Source organism: Erinaceus europaeus, chromosome 4 (assembly GCF_950295315.1).
Source record: "Erinaceus europaeus chromosome 4, mEriEur2.1, whole genome shotgun sequence".
Lineage (NCBI taxonomy): Eukaryota > Metazoa > Chordata > Mammalia > Eulipotyphla > Erinaceidae > Erinaceus > Erinaceus europaeus.
The window spans coordinates 60,917,420-60,931,745 of NC_080165.1; positions in this window are offsets into that span (position 1 = coordinate 60,917,420).

Consider the following 14,326-nt stretch of genomic DNA (forward strand, 5'->3'; position numbering starts at 1 on the left):
ACCAGCAGTGCAGGAGGGTTCCTTTGACCCCACACCCTCTCCAGCATTTGCTGCTGTTACCTTTTCTGATGTATGACATTCTCACAGGAGTGAAGTGATATCTCATTGTTGTCTTGATTTACATTTCTCTGACAATCAGAGACTTGGAGCATTTTTTCATGTGTTTCTCGGCCTTTTGGATCTCTTCTGTGGTGAATATTCTGTCCATGTCCTCCCCCCATTTTTGTATGGGGTTATTTGTTGTCTTGTTGTTGAGTCTGGCAAGCTCTTTATATATATTGGTTATTAAACTCTTATCTGATGTATGGCATGTAAAGATCTTCTCCCATTCTGTGAGGGGTCTCTTGGTTTGGGTAGTGGTTTCTTTTGCTGTGAAGAAGCTTTTTAATTTGATGTAGTCCCATAGGTTTATACTTGCCTTAGTCTTCCTTGTAATTGGATTCGTTTCATTGAAAATGTCTTTAAAATTTATGCAGAAAAAATTTCTGCCAATATTTTCCTCTAAGTATCTGATAGTTTCTGGTCTAACATCCAAGTCCTTGATCCACTTGGAATTTACTTTTGTATTTGGTGAAATACAGTGATTCAGTTTCATTCTTCTGCATGTTTCAACCCATTGTTTCCAACACCGTTTGTTGAAGAGACTCTGCTTTCCCCATGTAATAGTCTGGGCCCCTTTGTCAAAGATTAGATGTCCATAGGTGTGGGGCCTCATTTCTGGGCTCTCAATTCTATTCCACTGGTCAGTGTGTCTGTTCATGTTCCAGTACCAAGCAGTTTTGATGACAATGGCCCTATAATACAGTTTGAGATCTGGGAGTGTGATGCCTCCGGTTCTGTACTTTTTTCTCAAGATTGTTTAGGCAATTCTAGGTCTTTTCTGGTTCCAGATAAACATTTGTAGCATTTGTTCTATTCTCCTAAAAAATGTGCTTGGGATCTTGATGGGGATAGCATTAAATTTGTAGATGGCTCTGGGTAATATATTCATTTTGATGATGTTAATTCTTCCAACCCATGAACATGGAATATCTTTCCACTTCTTTGTGTCTTTTTCAATTTCTTTGAGTAGTGACTCATAATTTTCAGTATACAAGTCTTTCACTTCTTTGGTTAGGTTTACTCCTAGATATTTTATTGTTTTTGTTGCTATAGAAAAAGGAACTGATTTCTGGATTTCAATTTCTTCTAACTTAGTGTTTGCATAGAGGAATGCCACTGACTTTTGAATGTTAATTTTATAGCCTGACACCTTACTGTATTGCCTGATGATTTCCAAAAGCTTCTTGCTGGATTCCTTAGGTTTTTCCATGTATACTATCATGTCATCTGCAAATAAGGAGAGTTTGACTTCTTCTCTTCCAATCTGTATGCCTTTAATTCCTTGCTCCTGCCTGATTGCTATGGCAAGAACTTCCAACACTATGTTGAATAGTAATGATGATAGTGGGCAGCCCTGTCTAGTACCTGATCTGAGGGGAAATGCTTCCAGTTTTTCACCATTGAGTATGATGTTGGCTGTAGGTTTGCTATATATAGACTCCACTATCTTCAGGAATTTTCCATCTATTCCCATTTTTTGTAGTGTTTTGATCACAAAGGGATGTTGTATTTTGTCAAAGGCTTTCTCTGCATCTATTGATATGACCATGTGGTTTTTGGTCTTGCTTTTGCTGATGTGGTGGATCACATCGATTGATTTACGTATATTAAACCAACCTTGCATGCCTGGGATAAACCCCACTTGGTCATGATGAACAATCTTTTTGATATACTGCTGTATCTGGTTGGCTAGAATTTTGTTCAATATTTTCGCATCTATGTTCATCAGAGATATTGGTCTGTAGTTTTCTTTTTTGGTTGTGTCCCTGTCTGCTTTTGGTATCAGGGTGATGTTGGCTTCATAGAAGCTGGCAGGGAGTATTCCAGTGTCTTCAATCTTCTGGAAGACTTTTAAAAGTAGAGGTATTAGTTCTTCTTTGAAAGTTTTGTAGAATTCATTTGTAAAACCATCTGGTCCAGGACTTTTATTTTTGGGAAGATTTTTGATAACTGTTTCAATTTCATTAGCTGTGATGGGCCTGTTTATGTTATCCACTTCCTCTTGACTTAGTTTTGGAAGTTGGTAGGTATCTAGGAAATCATTCATTTCTTCCAGGTTCTCTAGCTTGGTGGTATATAGTTGTTCATAGAAGCCTCGCATGATATGTTGAATTTCTGCAGTGTCTGTTGTGATATCTCCTCTTTCATTTACTATCCGATTTATTTGGGTCTTCTCCCTTTTTTGTTTTGTGAGTCTGGCTAAAGGTTTGTCTATTTTGTTTACTCTTTCGAAGAACCAACATTTACTTTCATTGATCTTTTGTATGGTTTTCCTATTCTCAATGTTATTTATTTCTGCCCTAACTTTAGTGATTTCTGTCCTTCTGGTTGCTTTAGGATTCCTTTGTTGTTCTTCTTCTAGGTCTTTAAGATGTGCAATCAGGCTGTTTATTTGTGCCTTTTCTTGTTTCCTAATGTGTGCTTGTATAGCTATGAACTTCCCTCTTAGGACTGCTTTAGCTGTGTCCCAAATATTTTGATAGCTTGTGTCTTCATTTTCATTGAACTCTCGAAACATTTTGATTTCTTCCTTGATTTCCTCTTTGACCCAGAAGTTGTTAAGAAGTGTACTGTTGAGCTTCCACATTTTGGGACTGTTACTAATCTTTTGTTGATTGTTAAGTGTTAGTTTAATTCCACTGTGGTCTGAGAAGATGCTTGGGATGATTTCAGTGCTCTTGAATTGGCTGATGCTGTCTTTGTGGCCTAACATATGGTCTGTCCTTGAGAATGATCCATGTGGATTTGAGTAAAATGTGTATTCCAGTTTCTTGGGATGAATGACTCTGAAAATGTCCAATAGTTCTAGTTTATCTATCTCTTCATTTAGCTCCCTTATGTCTTTACTGATTTTCTTCCTGGATGATCTGTCAAGTTGAGAGAGTGGGGTGTTGAAGTCCCCTACTATGATTGTGTTACTGTTAATATATTGCTGTAGCTCTTTCAGTAGAAGTTGGATGTATTTAGATGGCTTCTCATTGGGTGCATAGATATTAATAATTGTTAAGTCCTCTTGATTGACTGATCCTCTAAGCATTAAGTAGTGTCCATTCCTATCTTTTTTAATCTTATCTATTTTAAAGTCTATCATGTCAGATATGAGAATAGCTGTTCCTGCCCTTTTTTGTCGGCCATTTGCTTGTATGATAGTTTTCCATCCTTTCACTTTAAGTCTGTGTTTGTCTTGTTGAGTTAGGTGAGTTTCCTGTAGACAACATATTGTTGGGTTGTGTTTTCTGATCCATCTTCCTACTCTGTGTCTTTTAATAGGTGAATTCCGGCCATTGACATTTATTGATATCAAAGATTGAAGATATTTTAACGCCATTCTTGTAGAGTTTTAGAGTGTTTTGATATATGTCCTATTTGTGGTGGTCTGGTTGTTTATAGGAGACCTTTCAGAACTTCTTTCAGGGCAGGCTTGGTGATGGTTGCTTCCTTCAACTGTTGCTTGTCTGAGAAGGTTTTGATGCTTCCATCTAGTCTGAATGACAATCTAGCAGGATATAGTATTCTTGGCTGAAAGCCTTTCTCATTGAGCATTCGATAGATATCTTGCCATTCTCTTCTGGCCTGTAGTGTTTGTATGGAGAAGTCTGCTGCTAATCTTATGGGTTTTCCTTTGTAGGTGACTCTTTGTTTTTCTCTTGCAGCCTTGAGGATCCTTTCTTTATCCTTATTCCTTTCCATTCTAAGTATGACATGTCTTGGTGTCTTTAGGTCTGGGTTAATTCTGTTTGGGACCCTCTGGGCTTCTTGAATCTTTATGTCTTGGGTGTTGTCTAGACTAGAGAAATTTTCAGCTATTATGGCCTGGAGAATGCTTTCTTCCTCCCCTTCTCTTTCTTCCTCTGGTAAGCCAATAATGCGTATATTGTTTCTTTTGAAGTCATCCCATAGGACTCTGTTGTTGTTTTCAGCATCTCTTAATCTCTTTTTGAGATCTCTTACTTCTTTTTTAGTTGTCTCTAATTCATCCTCAATCTTGCTAATTCTGTTTTCAGCCTCATAGATTCTATTCTCTCTGCCCTCTACTGCTTTCTGGAGTTCATCTATTTTGTTGCCCTGCTCTGATACTGTTTTAGCTTGTTCAGCTAGTTGCCTTCTTAGCTCAGCGATTTCAGCTTTCAGCTCTCTAATAACCATGAGATAATTAGAATTTTCTTCCATTTTCTCATTTGTTGTTCCTGCATTTCTGATTACAATTTTTTCAAATTCTTTACTCACTCCTATTATTATTTCCTTAGCTAATGTTTGGATGTTGAACTCGTTGTTTTGTGCTTCACCCTCTGGAGGACTTTTAGCTGGACTCTTGTCTTGGTTCGAGTCTCCAATATTTTTCCTTGTTGTTTTAACCATTTTATATATGTTAACAGTTTTTTCAATCCCTGAGTTGGAGCTCAGTGGTGTAAAAGCCTCTTTTTTTTTTCTTCCCTGTAGGCTATGGGAGCCTGAGGGCTTTTAAACTATCAATAGGCTTCTTAGCTTAATCACTGACTCCTGACCAAGAGATAAAGCAGGGTGTGGCAGAGATAATCTAGTGGTTATGCAAAGAGACTTTCACAGCCCCTCAGCTATGCCACCGAGGTATAGGTCTTCTCCTGAGTTTCCCGGTTAGATCTCTGTCCCCTGGTGTCCCTCCCTGTTGCTGCTCCAGATTCTGAGGGTAGTAGCAATGGAGACTCAGAGTTGCACTTGGTGAATCTCTGGGGAGTCCTCTCCTCCCTTCAGTTGTCCCCTTGTTGTGGAGCAGACTGGAGGTGGTATCTCCACTGATAAACTGTTGAACTGTTAGCAGCCACTTAATCTCTCCTTAGGCCCCTCTCTCCTCTCTGTCACCAGCCACGTGTGTTTGTACTCACGGGTGATTTACTGGGTTCCTGTGGTCATTCTAGTCCTGTCTTGTTTCGGTCCGGGTGGTCTCCTTTGGTATTCCTAGTTGATCCGGGAGAGGCGCCTACAAATTTTTAACAACAATTGGGTTCACAACTATGAGACCCTGGGTTTGATCCCTGGTATTGTATGTGCCCAGAGTGATGTTCTGGTTCTCTTTCTCTCTAACTGATGAATACTCCCCCCTTCCCCCAGCACTGCTCAACTCTGGCTTATGCTGGTGCTGTGAATTGAACTGGGATGCCTCAGGAAATAAATTTTTTTTTTTTTTGCCTCCAGGGCTATCACTGGTACTTGGTACCTGCACTACAAATCCACTACTCCTGGAGACCATTTCCCCCCTTTTGTTGTTCTTGCTGTTTATTGTTGTTGTTATTGCTGTCATTGTTGTTGGATAGGACAGAGAAATCAAGAGAGAAGGGGAAGACAGAGAAGGGGAGAGAAAGATAGACACATGCTTCATTGCCTGTGAAGCAACCCCCCTGAAGGTTGCTATGCTGTTCCTTGCACTTTGCACCATGTGCGATTAACCTGCTACACCACCGCCCAGCCCCTAAATGAAAGTCTTTTTTGCACAGCCATTATACTACCTCCCTAGTCCAAATAAACCTTTTTTAAAAATGAAAGAAAGATCTCATCTGAACAGATCCTGGGGGCCCTTTCAAATATGCTGTTATATCTGACTGCTCTGGATCTCTCTGGACTTCCCTGGGGGCACTTTGTCTCTCTTTCCCTTCCAGACCAAGATCAAAATCTTCCAGTGTTGCTATAACGTGGCTAGGCATTAATATATACCTACAGAGAGTGATTGCCAGGTATGGACTATGAGTGTGGAGTGGCTAGGACCAGTAGAGGAGAAAGACTGAGAGGGCCCTCCCTCCAGGCAGCCATGGCTCTGTGAGAAGGCAGAGGCCCCGGGAAAGAGGCAGGACCCACTGCCACATTCCAGTCCTAGCCTTGCCATTCTCTGCATGCAGCCCAGAGCAAGGGGTTTAATCTCCTTTTCCTTGGTTTTTGCATCTGCAAAAGGAGGTTATAAAAGTATTTATCTTGTAGGATGCTTGTGAGGTTAAGCAAATTTTCACATGTACCACAGCTAAAACACTGGGCACCTAGCATATGGCTTCCAAGTCTTACTTCACACAGGGTTTAAAACAAAGATTAGAGATGTGATGTCTCTTGTGTGTTCCCAGAGCTAGTGCAGTGCATAAAACACTGGACTCATAAACATGAGGACCTGAGTTGTATCCCTGGCATTGCATATGCTACAGCAATGCTCTGGTTTTCTTTCTCCCTCTCTCCCTAAATAAATGAATAAACTTTTAAAAAAAAATTTAGAGTACACTGAGTAAAGTACACATTTTACCAGCTGTGAGGTCCTAGGTTTGAACTCTTGTCCTACATGGAAATATCATGGATAGCAACAGGGTGGGGACTCCACATATGGCAGAATGGTACTGCATTCCTCTGTCTCTCCTGGTCTCTCTTGCTGTCTTCCCCTGCAAAAAAAAAAGTTGGTTGGAAGACCACTTAACAGTATCAGGAATGTGTGAGTTCCTAAGGTGACTTTTTGCTCCATATTAAACAAGCAAGTGAACAAATAAACAAACATCACTTACAGCTCTTCTTCCATTATAACTACTCATCCCTATGCACCTGAAACCCCTGTGCTCAACCACACCAGACTACACATACTGTTCAGCCATGGCTGCTTAGCCTTTGTCCTTGCTCTTCTTTAGCTTGGAATTCTCTTCTTCCCAGTCTTGGAATGTCAAAGATTTATCATCAGAGATGAGAGCTGATGATTTCTTCTCATCAGAGTCTGTCTCTCCCTCCTTCTTGAAGACCTTTCATGAGAACTTTTCAAAATATTAGCATATGTGTCAGTTGTAGCATATCTGCTACCCCACCTACTATCATCTTGAAATCTCTCGGCTCTTTGGAACTCCATGTAGGTGTCATTCCCTCTAGGAGGCCTTCTCAGATTCCTTTGCCCATTTCCTGGCTGGGCTATGGTCTCCCCTTCTTGTTCCTCCTTCTACAACATCTATCACCATCTATCAACATCTTTCCACCACAGCTCATAGCCTCCATGTAGAATTTTCACAAATAAATAACAGCCTGAAGACTCAAGTCTGGAACTTTGGGGGACTCCATGTGGCATACATCTCTTACTATCCTTTAGGAAGATAGCAAATAGCAAAGCAGTGACCACTGGGATCCCCTGCTCTTTATTAGTTAGTTACAGGATACATCTAAGCAATTCCAAAACAGCTTACATCAGAAAAGACATAATAGTTCATTAATAAGGAGAACAAAAATGGAGGAGGGTCACCTGCAGAAGGGCTGAACCAGAGATTACAAATATCAAGACCATCAAATCTCTTCTCTTTCTCTCTTTCTCTCTTTCTCTCTTTCTCTCTTTCTCTCTTTCTCTCTTTCTTTCTTTCTTTCTTTCTTTCTTTTTTATTAGTGATTTCATAATGATCAACAAAATTTTGGGATAAAAAGGGTACAATTCCATACAATTCCCACCACCAGAGTTCCATATCCCAGCCCCTCCATTCTTCTGCATGTTTCAACCCATTTTTTTCCAACACCATTTGTTGAAGAGACTCTGCTTTCTCCATTTAAAAGTCTGGGCACCTTTGTCAAAGATTAGCTGTCCATAGGTGTGGGGCCTCATTTCTGGGCTCTCAGTTCTATTCCACGGGTCAGTGTGTCTATTTATGTTCCAGAACCAAGCAGTTTTGATGACAATGGCCCTATAATACAATTTGAGATCTCTGAGTGTGATGCCTCCAGTTCTGTTCTTTCTTCTCAAGATTGTTTTGGCAATTGTAGGTCTTTTCTGGTTCCAGATAAACATTTGTAGCATTTGTTCTATTCTCCTAAAAAATGTGCTTGGGATCTTGATGGGGATAGCATTAAATTTGTAGATGGCTCTGGGTAGTATATTCATTTTGATGATGTTAATTCTTCAAATCTCTTCTTTTTTATTATATTTATTTATTTATTTATTGGATAGAGACAGACAGAAATCGAGAGGAAAAGGGGTGGTAGAGAAGGGAGAGAGACAGAGAGACCCCTGCAGCTCTGCTTCACCACTTGCAAAGCAAGTACAGGTGGGGACTGGGGGCTCAAACCAGGTCCTTGAGCATTGTAACATGTGTGCTCAACCAGGTGCACCACCACCCAGCCCCAAGATAGACACCTGCAGATCTGTTTCACCACTTGTGAAGCGACCCCTCACCCTCCACAGATGGGGAGCCAGGGACTTGAACCGGGACCTTTAGGCCTGTCCTTGCGCTTTGTGCCATGTGCGCTTAACCCTCTGCACCACTGCCTGACCCCCCATCAAATCTCTTCTAACAAACATGCAACATATAGAGGTTTCTTCTAACTAGTACCCCTAGTGAGGTTTAGCAGATATAAGATTGCAAGGGCTAACCAGTCATGTGTCTCCTCATTCTTCTCAGGTGCCTGTCATGCTGTGTGGGTGCTCTGGCAAAGGACCCACTTCCTGCTTCCACTCACAACTTTCAGATGTGTTTATAATTTATAATGTATTTATATTTATAAACATTAAATATAAATTGATTGCCTGGCAATGCCTTACCTGAAAGAGGATCTGTGTTTGAGCCTCAGCATCACATAAGATAGATGTGGGGAAGATCTACAGATGGTGAACCTTGCTGTGATGTCTCCCCTCTCTCTTTATCTCTCTCTCTTTTCCATCTCTGTCTCTTGACTTCTATATCAGAAATTTAAAAATAAAGATAAAAAAGCTGTGGAATCAAACATCTACAGAGCCTCAGTGCCACACAAAATTGTCAATTATTGATTGTGTTCAGAAAAATTATCAGTATTTTTAATATTACTCCTTCTACTTTTCCTCTCTTCTATCAACTACACACATGCATCAGCTACACATCTATCAACTTACACACATCTCTGAAGCCTAGAAAGCCTGAGATGTGGGTGCCTGCCTGACTGGGTTCTGGTGAGACTTTTCTTTGCTTATAGAGGTCACCTTCCTAGCATCCCTAATTAAAAAGCAAAAATAGCAAAAGCATTAATAAGAAAAAAGAGGAGAAATGATGGGGTATGTAGGGTTTGAAAAAGTGGAGTACATAGGGATGGTTTGGTCTTTGTGGAGATATGGCCTGGAAAGGGAAGAAAGAGGGCCAGAGTGAGATGGAGAATGGAAAACATCTGAAAGGTGTGATTGGAAGCAGGAAGTGGGTGCTTGCAGGTTTTCATGATTATGGATAGAAGCTAAGATTACTAGAAACCTTACCCTGGCGGGAGTCGGGCTGTAGCGCAGCGGGTTAAGCGCAGTTGGCGCAAAGCACAAGGACCGGCATAAGGATCCCGGTTCGAACCCCGGCTCCCCACCTGCAGGGGAGTCGCTTCACAGGTGGTGAAGCAGGTCTGCAGGTGTCTATCTTTCTCTCCTCCTCTCTGTCTTCCCCTCCTCTCTCCATTTCTCTCTGTCCTATCCAACAACGACAACGACAATAACTACAACAATAAAACAACAAGGGCAACAAAAGGGAATAAATAAATAAAATAAATATTAAAAAAAAAAAAAAAGAAAAAAGAAACCTTACCCTGGCATGGCTGATGGCTGATGGCTGATGGCTGATGGCTGATGGCTGATGGCTGATGGCTGAGGTCGAGGGGGGAGAGGGGGGAGAGGGGGGAGAGGGGGGAGAGGGGGGAGAGGGGGGAGAGGGGGGAGAGGGGGGAGAGGGGGGAGAGGGGGGAGAGGGGGGAGAGGGGGGAGAGGGGGGAGAGGGGGGAGAGGGGGGAGAGGGGGGAGAGGGGGGAGAGGGGGGAGAGGGGGGAGAGGGGGGAGAGGGGGGAGAGGGGGGAGAGGGGGGAGAGGGGGGAGAGGGGGAAGACTTTTCAGTTACAGAAGTGTTCAGCCCTATGGAGTAATTAGGCCATGGGTTGCAAACCTGAGACAGGCACAAGCCTAGTATTAAAAAAATTTATTTATAAAATGGAAATATTAATAAGACTATGTGATAAGAGGGGCATAATTCCACATGATTCCCACCACCAGTACTCTGTATCCAACCCCCCCCACACACACACACACACAGACCTTGATAGCTTTCCTGTTCTTTATCCCTCTGGGAGCCTAGCATTCTAAGATATGTTTTGCTGGGCATGCCTCAACATTTCTTTTTATGGGGCCTTGGAGATAGCATAGTGGCTATGCAAAAGATTTTCTTCTTTTTTTGCCTCCAGGGCTACTACTGCTGGTGCTCAGTGCCTGCACTATGAATCCACCACTCCTGTGGCCATTTTTTTCCTTTTTTTTTGGATAGGACAGAAAGAATTTGGGAGAGGAGGAGATAAAGAGGGAGAGAGAAAGATAGACACTTGCAGACCTGCTTCATTGCTTGTGAAGTGACCCTCCTTCTGGTGGGGCTCGAACAGAGATCCTTGTGCTTTATACCATGTGCATTTAACCCGGTGCATCACTGCCTGGCCCCCAAGACTTTCATCATCATCATCATCATCATCATCATCATCATCTCCTTCTTCTTCTTCCTCCTTCTTCTTCCTCCTTCTCCTCCTCCTCCTTCTTTTTTCTTCTTCTGCTTTTGCTTCTTTTTACTAGAGCACTGATCACTTCTAGCTTATGATGATGTGGGGGATTGAACCTGAGATCTTGGAGCCTCATACATGAGAGTCTCTTATGCAAAAGACTTTCCTGCCTGAGGTTCTGAGATTCAGACTCAGTCCTTAGCACCATCATAAATTCTGATATATATATATATATTCATATTATATATATTTAAAAAGAATATATACTTTTAACATATTTTTAATTTTTTAATATAGAGGCAGAGAGGTTAAAAGAGACCACAGCACCAAAGCCTCTTTCAATGAGGTGAAGGCTATGTATATACAGTTTAAGAAGTCTTACTTCTTTCTCTCATGATAGTTGGGAATCCAGGTTGCTATGCTGACTCTGCTTCATATGTTCCCTGGAACCCAGATTCCTACTGCCTTACAATTCTGTGATAGGTGGTCTGCATATCCAAGTTCTCTTCCTCATTCAACATGGCTGCTCCAGTTCCAGCCATTACATTCACTTTCTAGTCAGTTAGGGGGCAAGTGAATGGAAGCAATCTCTAAAGGAGAGTTTCAGAAGTTATCACTTGAGACTTCTTTCCATACCTTATTGATTACAATTTAATCCCATTGCTTTTTCTTACTGCAAGGGAGACAGGGAAATGTAGTTTGTATTCTGTTTGACCATGGACCTGGTTAAAAGTTCCATGACGGGAGAAAAAGGTGAAATCCCAAAAGTCTCTGTCACTGTACCCTGGCTTCCTTCATCCCTGTGCTGTGGCCCTGTTACATTATACCTCATTGTCTGGCACCTTTAATAAGTGGACAGACTCTGACGATGGCCACACACATTATATGCAGTCCCCTCCCTCATACACATATTCCTTGATGCCTCTGATGTGTTGGGTGTTATTCTAGGTGGAGAGGTACAGCGAATCTAGAGGGTGAGTGGTAACTCAGCAATGTAATGCATACCTTCCATGCATGAGGTCCTAGATTCAGTCTCTGGAACCATATAAAATGACAGAGTGCTGCTCTATTTTCTCTCAATTAGAAAATCAATTTCAAAAAGAGAGCAGTGACTGGGGAGGTAGCTCCCAACATTAGAGTACAAGACTTGAAAGTCTAAAGCCCTAGCACTGCCATATGCCAGAGCTCAGCAGTATTCTCTCTCTCTCTCCCATAAAGATAAATACATCTTTCAAAAACCAAAGATCAGACAGAAGTGTGGGGGCTGGATGATAGTTCACTCAGTAGAGTGCATACTTTATCATAAGTTAAAACCCAGGTTTGAATCCCTGATCACCATATGGGAGCGCCAAGCAAAGTGGAAGCTTCATGAATAGTGGGACAGTGCTACGGTGTCTTTCTCCTTTCCTTCCACTCTCTCTCTCTCTCTCTCTCATTATCTCTATTTATTTATTTATTAGAAACATCCAGGAATTGAGAGGGAAGGGGGTGATAAAGAGGGAGAGAGGGCGGGGTTGATAGCATAATGGCTATGCAAACAGGTTCTCATGCCCGAGGCTCCGTCAAGTCCCAGGTTCAATCCACCGCACCACCATAAACCAGAGCTGAACAGTGCTCTGGTAAAAAAAAAAAAAAAAAAAAAAGAGGGAGAGGGACAGAGAGACATTTGCAACACTGTTTCACTACTCACAAAGCTTGCCCCCTGCAGGTGGGGACCGGGGGATTGAACCCGGGTCCTAGCACATTGCCACATGTGCACTCAACCAGATTCACCGCCACCTGGCCCTTCTCCCCTCTCTCTGATTAGTGAGATCATGTAGGTACAAATATCCACTGAAAGGGGGGAGGAAGGAGAGAGTGAAAGAGAGAGAGTTCACTGGGTGAAGCACATATCTAACCATGCATGTGGCTCATGTTCAAACTTGGGCATGACATGGTATGGCACTTAAGAAGCCCTGGTGTTGTGGTATTTCTACTGTCCTTCTCTTTCTCCCTGCCTCTATCTCAATGAAAAGGCTGGCCCACGGGTAGTGAAATTATCAGTCGGTGATGTCCAGGTATAAGCAAAAGAGAAAGGCAAAATGAGAGATGCCCTCACCTTCTGAGCCGGTCTCCCAGTGGCTTCTGTAGAGCTTCTAGAAGACCATCCAACTTGCTGTAGGCAGTCATCCAGGCTAGTCCTGTCCTGCCTGATTCACAGAGGAGGAAATTGAGGCACAAAACAGTCATGTGACCTGCTGCGCTCATGTGGGGTTGAGAGGCTGATCTGGGGTTTAGATTCAGGCAGTCTGGCTGCAGAGCTTGGGCTTCCAGTCTCTTTTGGACATAACTGTTGTGTTTTTGACACTGGGCCTCTTCTTGCACATACTGTGTGGTATCCTGCTTTCTGCATTTGGCTGTATTGAAGATATTGTCCACATGGGGGTGGGAAGAGCAGAGTAGCTGTGATCTCCTTGCACAGATGGTAAAGGGGGGTGGGGAATAATGACTAATAGTCTAAGGTCCTAATGACTTGGGTGCACTTGCTATCTAGCTTCATCTCCCCCCCTCCTTTTCTTTCTTTCTTTCTTTCTTTCTTTCCCCCCCCCCCCAACCAGGGCTATATCTGGTGCATGGTGCCTGCATGATTCCACCACCCTCAGTGGCCTACATTTTTTTTTTTTTTGAAGTAGAGGTAAGAGACAGAAAATGTTTGAGGGAGAGAAACACAGTGTACAGACACCTGTAATACTGCTCCAACACTCCTGAATCTTCTTCCCTGCAAGTGGGGAGCAGAGGCTTGAAATAAGGCCTTAGGTGCATGGCAATGTGTGCCCTCTACCAGGTGTACCACCAACCAGCCCCCCCTAGCCTTATCCCTTTTTGACAGCCCTGCTGTGCTCATTTTTCCCAGTCCCACACCCCTTGGCCCTGGTCCTCAGCTGAGCCTCTCCTACCTCCCTGGCTTGTCCTGTGACTGACTGACTCCCAGATCTCAGATGCATCTTCCTTTCTCAGTTAGTAGTCTGGGGTGACCCCCTGCCCCTGCACTGTGGACTCTGTAGAGCGTATCTGTCTTCTAGAGCCTGGCCCAGGGCAGGGGGAGGAAGAAGCTACTGAAGGTGACATGCAGGCTCTCAATTCCCTCTTGCTTTTCCCTTCCTCACTTCTTCTCTCCCATTTTACTGTGCTTTAGGGACTGAGGGGGACCAAAGAGAAGGAAATAAACTCTTCCTGGACACTTGTTGCCCAATGAGAATTTACATGTATATTACATACATAGATATATTCTACATACATACAATATATACACACATGTATGTATAGTACAATATACATCTTTACTTATATGTATATATTTTATTTTATTTTTATTTATTTTTGAGAAAGATAGGAGGAAAGAGAGAAAAAAACAGACATCACTTTGGTACATGTGCTGATGGGGATTGAACTCAGGACCTCATGTTTGAAAGTCCAGTGCCGTATCCACTGTGCCACCTCCTGGACCATCATATTTTATTCTATTAATTTTATTTTTACCAAAGCACTGCTCAACTCTGGCTTATGAAATTGTGGGGTACTAAACCTGTGTGGGGTACTACTAAACCTCAGAGCCTCAGGCATGAGAGTCTTTTTGTGTAAACATCATGCTATCTCCTCCACCTGAGGATTTATATCATGTAGGTTAGGGCCCTGGGCTCTAGGAGGCCTGCTCCCTGGTCCTGTGTCTTTGGCTTATCAGTGGCAGGTGGGATTGAAACTCTGTTTTTGACTTGGTGGGCAGAAGGGA